Source organism: Hyaena hyaena, unplaced genomic scaffold (assembly GCF_003009895.1).
Source record: "Hyaena hyaena isolate Hyena2069 unplaced genomic scaffold, ASM300989v1 scaffold_539, whole genome shotgun sequence".
Lineage (NCBI taxonomy): Eukaryota > Metazoa > Chordata > Mammalia > Carnivora > Hyaenidae > Hyaena > Hyaena hyaena.
Window position 1 is genome coordinate 1104763 of NW_024081169.1, and position 10537 is coordinate 1115299.

Sequence of the window (10537 nt, forward strand, 5' to 3'; positions counted from 1 at the left end):
ATAAAAACATTAAAAAAAATTTAAAAAAAAATAAATAAATAAATATTGGTAAAGCTTGGGGCGCCTGGGTGGCTCAGTTGGCTAAGTGTCCGACTTTGGCTCAGGTCATGATCTCACAGTTCATGAGTTCAAGCCCCGCATCGGGCTCTGTGCTGACAGCTCAGAGCCTGGAGCCTGCTTCCGATTCTGTGTCTCCCTCTCTCACTGACCCTCTCCCTCACACACACACACACACACACACACACACACACTCTCTCTCTCTCTCAGAAATAAATAAAAAACATTAAAAATAAATAAATATTGGTAAAGCTTATATTTGTTAGTACCTTAGAGAAGATGAAAACAAGCATTCACGTATCTTCTTACCACCCCTCAGTGTATGATCTTTGGCACCTCTGTGGGCACTGTTCCAACAGGAGAATCCGACAGACACCCCAGGATCCAGAAAAGACATAATGCAAAGGAGAGTGAAGAGGGCTGTGACATCCGAGCAAGCACGGTATTCTTAGAGCATCACGGAGGCATTGAAAAAGGAAAGGAAAGCTGAGAATATTCCAGGGCTTCTGACGTAACTCCTGAGCCCAGCTTGGGCCAGGGATTAGTCCAGAGTTCGGTTCCTCGGCTGGCTGTTGGGGCAAAGACAGCTTGATACACAGGCTGCAGATGAGAGCCTCCATCACCCCAGAAGCATCCATTTCCCAGCACCCCACGCAGATGAGGGCTTAATAAAAACACATCATCCCATGATGCTAGGGGCAGACATGTCGGGCACACGGCTCAGAGCCGCCTCCGAGCGTCTACACCGCCCACAGTGGAGCGGCAAGTGCCCTGGGTGTGGAGCCAGGCCACTGGGCTGGATCCTGGTCTCTTCCTAGCCAGTTGTATGACTACAGCCCTTCTGCTTCTCTGAGCCTCCGCTTTCTAAATGGTTTCTAGGGCGTTAACAATTTCTAACGTTTGTTGGATTTTTCCTTGTGTATTGTATGTGTCATCTCATGAAATTGTCATGACAACAGGACAAAGCAGATGCTATGGTCGTTCCCATTTCACAGGTGTGGAAGCTGAGCCCATCCCCTACCCACTCTGCCCCCTGCTGACCTCACGATGCTGCCGCGGGGGTGGGGTTGGGGGCAAATAGGTAACAGGAACTGAGGCACACACGAGGTATCATTATACATAGTGTAAGATTTCATCATCATCCTCAAGGCTAAGTTCAAAATAAGCTTTTCTCTGCACCCCTGAAGGCCAACAAAGTAGGATTTGGTTAGAAAGATAAGGTGGAGAAAGAGGACTTTAAAGTTAACCTCTCTAGTGTTGGGTCTCCCACAACAGTGCGTGAATCTGGGAAGAGCACTAGGTGAAGGAGACCAGTTGCACCCCACACTTACTCTCTGAATTTGGACACGTCCTTCAACCTGCATTTACTCATCTCTTGGGGCTCCTAATAAATGAGCGCACCAGGGCCTCCCTGTTGACTGTTCCCAAACTCCAGTCCCAAAACCCGCTGCTCCCCGGGGACAGCCCCAGAGAGAGGCCGGAGGACAGGGAGGCGCTGCTGGGGTCAGCTGGGGTGTGCTCAGACAAGGCCATGTGGGGGCAACAGCCACGGAGGGTGGGGACTCGGGCCAGAGCTCGGGTGGGCCGGCCGGTGATTATAAGGAAACATCGCAGAGAAAGTTTCTGTTGTGGTTGTTCCCTCTGTTTACTTTGGGCAGTTCTGTCATTTTCTAACTGACCCTTCCCAGATGAGATCTTCAGTTTTCAGCTGGGTAAAGTCAGAGGCTCGCAGCCGATGGGGTATTTGAGTCCTCTGCGGCTCGGTTGTTGGAGGGAGGCCATGGCAGCTGACCCCCCGCGCCCCCCCCCCCCAGCTTCAGGGAAGTGAGGCCAGGGCCGCAAACTTGCTGACAGCGGCCCGCGGCCTGCAAACCCAAACATCCTCCTCTTCTCCGCCTTGGGGTGGCCACCAGAAGAAAACAAAACCGCCTGCTTTCCAGAGCAGGGCGTCTCCAGCCATCCCCCTCCCTTGGCTCCGCTCACGGCCACGCGGTGCAAGGTTACAGTGACATGTCCAGAACTGCTGATGTCTACTTTCTGGTTGTTGCTTTAACACACAAACACACACACACACACACACACACACACACACACACACACGTACACTTTCCTTCATGGCTTAAAACTTCACATAGGGGATTCAAACTCAAAGGTACGTATTTTGCTTTGCTTTGCTTTTCGTGTTTTCTTAAGTTTGAACAATATGAATGTGGCTGTTGAAGAGTCGGGGAGAAGGAAATCTCGTCTGCTTAGAACTTCTCCTAAACTTTCCAGTTTCTTTTGGCCTCTTAAAACCAAAGAATAGCATCTTTTATGCCTAAGATTAGAAACATCTGGCCATGGCATTTGGCGGAGGCTGGGCTGAAGCTTGGCAAAGCCAGGTGGAATGGCCTCTCTGAATTAGGGAATTTTAAGCATCTGTAGGACTAAAATTACTGAATTCAACGTCTTCGTTTATACACAGAAGGAAACAGGCCGAGAGAAGTTAGGACTTGCTTAATATCACACATCTTCAAAGTGTAAGAGGTGAAGCCAGAACCCGGGAGATATACTCTTCACATATACCCTTGCACTGGGAGTGAAAGAAAACAGAAAGAAAATATTTATATATGTTCTTTTTAAAATTTTTTAAATATTTTTAAAAAAATATTTTTTATTTATTTCTAGGAGAGAGAGAGAGACAGCGTGAGCAGAGAGAGTGTAGAGTGACACTCTACTCTAGGAGAGAGAGAGTGACGGACTCTGAAATTGGCTCCAGGCTCTGAGCCAGCAGTCAGCACAGAGCCCGACACGGGGCTCGAACCCACCAACCGCGAGATCATGACCTAAGCGAAAGTCGGACGCTTAACCGACTAAGCCACCCAGGCGCCCCGAAAATAGCAATTTTGAATAGGACGGTCAGAGAAGGAAAGCCTCATCTGTGACATTTGAGCGGATCTGGGGGTGGTGAGGGAACAAGCCATATGGATTGTGGGAGGAGGGAAGGGGGAGTTCAAAATCACAGAGGCGGGAGAAGGCGCGGCGTGTTCCAACCAGTCAGGAGGCCTGTGCGGCCAGTGCAGAGTGTGCAGGAGAGACAAGCAGTCTCAGATGAAGTCACACAGCGATGGGGGCCTGAGAGGTAGGGCCTGAGACCAACACACGCATCAGCTTCTCTTCTGAATGAAAGGGCAGCCGCGGAAGCTTTGAGCAGAGGCTCGACACGTTTTCATTTTCTAAAGGGTCCCCATGACTCGTGTGTTGAGAGCAGATGAGGGGATGGGGAGCAAGGTGAGGGCAGAAGGGCCTGCTGAGAGGCTGTTGCAATAATTCAGGTGAGAGGCGAGGTGGCCAGAAGCCGGGGTGGAGGGCGGTGCAGGGAGGAGCGAGGCGAGCGAGGGTGTGTGCGCACAGCGGAGCCAGTATGGCGACGTACTGTCTTCCCGCGCCCTGATGTCCTGCCGCACGTGTCGCGGGGGGCGGGGCTGCTCCAGCCTGCGTGTTCACACTGCGGCTCACGGTGGCTGCGCGCCGTCTTCCCAGGATATGCCACCGCGGCTGGATTTCTGAGTCAGAGAACGCGGTCATCCTTAGGCCTCTCGGTGCATACTGGCACATTCCTCCGTACACTCCGGCAGCAGTGCCTTAAAGATCTTTTGCTTTAGAATTCCTGTGGGCCCTTAGGGGCGCCTGGGTGGCTTAGTCGGTTAAGCGTCCGACTTTCGCTTAGGTCATGATCTCACGGTTCGTGGGTTCGAGCCCCGCGTCGGGCTCTGTGCTGACTGCCAGCTCTGAGCCTGGAGCCTGTTTCAGTCTGTGACTCCCTCTCTCTCTGACCCTCCTCTGCTCACGCTGTCTCTCTCTCTCTCTCCTAGAAATAAATAAAACTATTAAAAAAAATAAAAAAATAAAAATAAAAATATATATACCTTAGATATTTTAGTCTCTTGCTATACACATGTATTCATTTCTGTTTGCTATGAATTTATAGCAGAATTGTTAGATCATAGGATNAAAAAAAAAAAAAAAAGAATTCCTGTAGGACCTTAAAGACCTTTCGTGTTAAATGCTCCGGAATTCCTCCCCTCTCTTTCCTGCGTCTCACCCTCTCTCCCACTGTGGTTTTCTTCTCTTTCTCCCTCTCCTCCTTCTCTGTTCGGGGAACTCATGAAGGGGATGAGTAACAAAGATAAAGTTTACTGCTGGCCACAGACAGAGGTAAGAAAAGACAAGGAGGGATTTCTTCATTTTTTTGTCTTCATTTTTTTTTCTCAAGGTCTTAGAGCCCTGAGAAAGGGCCAGCTGCTTCCCTCAGTTAGATGAGAATCTTCTGTAAGAATCAACAAACTAACAATACTGCTTACTTAGAGACCCTTTTTTCCCTTCTGGGGAGATCAATGGACTTAACAATTTCAATTATCTTTCACAATGTCCCCCGGTGCTAGATCAAACTGCCTCCCCTGAACAAACATTCCTCTCACCAGGGTGGAAAGTTCGCAAACTTTTTGGCTCCTTCTTTCCCTTCCCCCATCAGTTTGGTTCTCTTGTCAAAGGCCCCCCCCCCCCCCCCCCCCCCCCCCCCCCCCCCCGCTTTCCCCAACTCCAAAATGTACTCGCTCGGTCCTCCCTATCCAATTTCATTCTAAGTGTGGAAAAAAATGTTTCCATTTTTCACTGAGGGAGGAGGTATTCTTATGAATTTCGGGGCCAGTCTTTTAATTTCTGCTGATCCTAAGATAAGAATGCCTCCATTCTTAGTAAATAATGAATACTTAATAAATAATGAGTACTTAATAAATAATAAAAACTCTAACAGTTACGGTCAATTGATTTTTGACAAAGAGGCCAAGAAGATTCAATAGGAAAAGAGAAGCCTTTGTACAAATGGTGCTGGGGTAACCGAATATCCACATGCAAAAAAATTAATTTGGACCTCTACTGAAGATCACAAACCTAAATGTAGGAGCTAAGACTAAGACTTCTAGAAGAAATCTTCAGGGTAAGTCTTTGTGACCTTGGGTTGGGCAATGGTTTCGTAGATAAAACACCAATAGCACAAGTGATAAAAGGGTGATGTGTTGAATTTCATCAAAATTAGAAACTATTGCATTCAGAGGACTCCATGAAGAACGCTGAAAAGACAGACCAGAGAGTAAGAGAAAATATTTGCAAATCATAAATCTGATAAGGGACTTGTATACACACTATTTAAAACCCTAACAAGCAATAATAAAAAGACGGCCCAATTTAAAAATAGACAATTACAATAGACATTTTTCCAAAGAAAATATTACAAATGGTTAATAAGCACGCAGAGAGTCATTAGGGAAATGCAACTTTACTCACCAGGATGGCTATCATTAAAAAAGGCAGACAGTAACAATTTTTGGTGAGGATGTGGAGAAATTGAAATCCTCATACACTGCTGATGGGAAAGTAAAATGGTGTAGCTACTTTGGAAAATGGTTTGGCAGTCCCTGTAAATGCTAAAAATAGAGTTACCATATGACCTAGCAATTCAAACCCTTGATATCAACCAAAGAGAAATGAAAACATATGTCCACACAAAAACCCATATGTGAATGTTCATAGCTTTTTTCGTATAATAGCCACACACACACACACACACACACACACACACACACACAAGGAAACAACTCAAATGTACACTAGCCAGTGAATGGATAAGCAAAATGTGATCTAGCTATATGGTGGGATACTATTTGGTAATAAAAAGGAATGAGATAAGATACATGTTGCAATATGGTTGAACCTCAACAACATTATGCTAGGTGAAAGGAGCCAGCCACAAAAGGCCACCTGTAATGCGATTCATTTCTAGAAAATGATTCTTACAATCAAATCCATAGAAACAGAAAGTAGATTAGTGGTTAGGGAGAGGAAAAGTCAGGGAGGATGGGGGAGCGGAAAGGGTAAGTGCTAATTGGTACAGGTTTCTTTGTGGGATAATGGAAATGTTCGCAAATGAATTAAGGTGCTAGGTGCACAACACTATATCCTAAAAGCCATTGAATTGTATACTTCAAACGTGTGAACTTTACAGTATATAAATTTTAGCTCAGTACAGCTATTTTTAAAAAGTGGCTGCCTGCTCTTGGAAAATGACACCGCACTGTTCTGTTCAATGCCCTCAAAAGATTTGCTCAGGTAATGCTTGAAGGAACATTCTATGGGATTGGCCGGTGGGATTGCTAAGTAATAAAAACTGGAGGCAGAGAGGGGTCGGGGGGAAGAGGAGGACAGAATAAGGAATAGGCTAAGAGATGCATCCAGAAACGAAGATATAAATCATCTTAAGGTTAGAAAGCCAGGTGGGCAAGGGAGAGGAAATGTGGGAGTGGAGTTTGCAGGGTATCTTTAAAGGAGAGGAGGTGGGAGAGTTCAAAGCAAAACTGCAAAGCAAATAATTAAGAGAATAAAGACTTCACTGATTAGCTGCGTATATCATGCTGTGTAGAGCGGATGGGAATTACTTGGTAAAAGTATATGAGCGCCGTAGCCAACTGGAAAAAAGAATCAGGCCTGCTCTTGCCAAATTTGTCTCAAAGCAAAATTATAATGCGATTCTGCAAATAGCCAGAAAAAATAAAGTGTTGCACTTTCTTACAAGGCTGTGGGCTAACATTAGGTAACCTTCAGGAGACTGCTTCTTTGTCTAAGCAGAAATCCACATTTATAATCCTATTTGTACCGTCTCTTGCATCTCAAGAAGGGTTTTTTTCATTTCTAGAACTGTTTTCCCTAAATTAAAGCTTTTTAGAGAGATGTTGGATCTGAAATGTATCCATTTTTTAAAATAAAGATTTTAAAATAAGATCACAGGGCAAAGTTAAATAATACAATGGTAAGTCACTGTATCTAGTGAGACACACACACTCGTATGGACACACACCACCTCCCAAAAGGTCACAGCAGGGCAAGATACAAGTCACACCACCATTAGTTGTTGCATGTAGGTGTGGGCCCTGCCCTCTGAAGACAGAGCCCATCTCCTCACAGCCTGTCGTACAGAGCAGGACAGACAGACAGACTGGCTGTGACCAGGGCTTACTCATCTGTACAGATGCTAGGTGTCAAGAGCTATTGTAATTAGCAAGCCTAAAGGGCTTTGCAGCGTAAACGCCACCACTGTGCATTAGATTTTAATTTTAATCTTCATAGAAATCTCTCCTTTTTGACCCCTCCCCCCCAGATGAGAGAATCAAAGCTCAGGAATGAAGTGAGATCTTTCCTCAAATATGTAAACATACCTAAACCCTTCTCAGTCCAAAAAATGAAATTCATTCTTCACAGGCCCTCCAGCCAATTTCTCTCTCTTCTTCCTAAGTCGGCTTTTTCAAAAGTAGCTTACACTCACTGTCTCCCCTTCTTTGCCCTCATTTGCCCTCATGTGGTTGATGTTCCTCGTGTAAGTAAGGTAACATACGAAGGCAGGTCACACGCTGAAAGGTCGCCTTTGGGGAGTGCAGTCACCCCGCTCCTATAGCTCGGATCATACCTAGTTATTAGAAACAATTTGAGGGCTTAACAAGAGGAATGTCCTTGACCACTCAAGACAGTGGGCGAACTCTGGGCAGGCGGGCAGGCTTGGGAAGCTTCTAGCGTTCCTCTGATTCCTCCAGGGAGGAAGGAAGGGAAGGAGGAAGGAAGAGAGGAAGAAAAGAAGAGAGGGAGGGAGGGAGGCACAGTTTCAAAACAAAGTCCTCTGACTACAAACTCCATTCCCTGTTTCCTTTATCAGGGTCCATTCACACTCACTGCTGTTGAGGTTGCTAAAACAGAGGCCACATTTTCCCCGCTTGTAGATCTGGCCTCGTGAGAGAACGGTTTCCCTCACTGCCTATCATTCCTCCATCTAAACCTCGCTGATGATCTAGATCTTGGAAGATTTTCTGGGATGAATAGGCCACAGAAGCTGAGCACGTTAGCAGGGGTGAGAGTGCAGGAGGGAAGGGGCTTTGCCCCAAGGCATGTTTCGCCTCCTCCGCAGTGCTCCCCAGAGACAGTCCTGGTCACTTTCAGGATAGGAAGGTGCAGTGAAAGAAGCCCGTGAGTGGCTTCATGGTCTTGGGTACACGGTGAGTTCTCACTCCCCTCCCAGCTGCACTAACCGTATTTCCTGTTCTGTTACGCCAAGTGTGAGTCTGGCACTCTGTGAAGACACAGTGCCCACTTGCCGCCACACAGTGCAGCCTCTCCCTCAGACCGAGATGGCTGCCCCTCTCTCTTCTCGGTGCTCTGCCTCTCCAGCTGTGAAGGCAGGGCCCAGCCCTCACCTACCCAGATCCAGAGTTAACAAGCCACTGGGAGACTCTATAATTCCAAAGAGTTTCCAACCTTACCAGTGGTTAAAATCCAGACATACTTACTACACATGTCCCCACACTTTTCATCCCCTTCCCTATAATTCAGGCTGCTGAAGAATTAGCATCTCCTTTGACAGCACAGGGGACAAGCCCAAATAGTCTAGGGGAAGCCAGCAGCAGAATCAGACAGTGAGTGAAATATATATCTCTGATGTTGCCATCCCTTACCTTTCTCCTTCCGTCTCTATCGAAGTCAGGAAAGAATCTGGAAATAGTCATTTATACAATAATGTGAATTTAAAATTCTTGAATCAGGGGCACGTGGGTGGCTCAGTTGGTTAAGCAACCGCCTTTGGCTCTGGTCACCGTCTTGCGGTCTGTGAGTTAGAGCCCGGTGTCAGGCTCTGTGCTGACAGCTCAGAGCCTGGAGCCTGCTTCGGATTCCACGTCTCCGTCTCTCTCTGCCCCTCCCCCCACTCTCAAAAATAAGTAAACGTTAAAAAAAATTTTTTTTAATTCTTGAATCGTAACTCGTAAGGACTTTTTCTTCACTTATAACGTAAGCAAGTTTTGGCCACACCGGGAACAGTTTTTCAGGCAGGTAGCAGAAAGACTTCAAGGGAACATGCGAGCCTTCATGTGGGGATCGTCCCACATAGAAAGCTCCTTAAAATCACTCACCGAGCTGGACCGTGTAGAGAGTCTGAGATGAATGGGCCATAGTCATTCATTTCAGGGACTCTCCCCCAGCCTCTACCTCCCTGGGTCGCTTTTCTGTCATCACCCACCTTCTTTGGCCAGATCCGGGACACTCATGGGTGACCCAGGAAAGCTAGATCAGGGGAAGTGGAGGACAGGCTGTGCTGATGATTTATTAAACTCTGTGGCTTCTGACTCCTCCACAGGGCTCCTCATCAGAGGGTGCGGCTTGGGTCGTGCTGGGCACTCAGCAGCTTTGTGGTGGGTATCGGTTTGTGCTTCCTCCACTTTGCTTTCGATTCAGTGCTTTCCTGTTGCAGCCTGAGCAGTTCTAGTTAACCGCAGCCTCACAGCAGCTACTACTGCGTGCAAGCTGGAGCCATCGAGGGGCAAGTGGAGGGCAGCCGGAGGGGAAGGGAGGGCTGAGAGGTAAGAAGGGAAGAGCGGTACAAGCCAGCTGGAAATGGAGAGAGAATTCCAAAGATAGAACGTCATGATGAATAACAGTCCAGCAAACATTCCAGTAATTTAAAAAATACGCTCCAGCTCACATTCAGCTGTGGTAAAAGTCACTCCTGATCTACATTAATTGGCTCAATATATTTTCATGTAAGCATACCCTTGGAGGTGTTTTTCAAAGAAAGAAGAACTAAGATGAGGCTAACTTGGGTTTTAAGTCAAGAGTTAATTAAAAATTAAGCATTCAGGGACGCCTGGGTGGCTCAGTCCGTTGAGCGTCCAATTTCGGCTCAGGTCGTGATCTCACAGTTGGAGAGTTCAAGCCCTGCGGCGGGCTATGCGCTGACAGCTCAGAGTCTGGAGCCTGCTTCAGATTCTGTGTCTCCCTCTCTCTCTCTGACTCCCTGCTGCTCATGCTCTGTCTCTCTCTTACTCAAAAATAAACATTAAACAAATTTTTTTCAGAGGTACCTGGGTGGCTCAGTCGAAGCATCTGACTTCAGCCCAGGTCCTGCATGATCTCACAATTCCAGTGTTCGAGCCCCGCGCTGGGCTCTATGCTGACAGCTCAGAGCCTGGAGCCTGCCTGGGATTCTGTGTCTCCCTCTCGCTCTGCCCCTCCCCCACTCATGCTCTGTTTCTATCTCAAAAATAAACATTAAAGAAAAAGTTTTAAATTAAGTATCCAAATTCAGTTCTGATTCAGGAATAAGATAAATGACACTTTGGGGGTAGAATTTAGACTAGACGTGTTTGAGGTCCTAGAAAAGAGTGTTCGTTCCAGGCAAAAGAATGAGCATTTGTGAAGGCCTGGAAGTAAGAGAGAGGAGGGTGTGTTGGCGACGCTGGAATCCAACATGAGTGGAGTGCAGACTGACGGCAGGTGGGCAAGTCGCTGACCATGGAGCGCTTACAAGCCATGCTCGTAATGTTTTGGTGTTTTGACTCTAGCCTAAGGAGAGCGGGAAGCGACTAAAGAATTTTAAATGGAGGAGGTGATTTTTTTCAGAATTGCA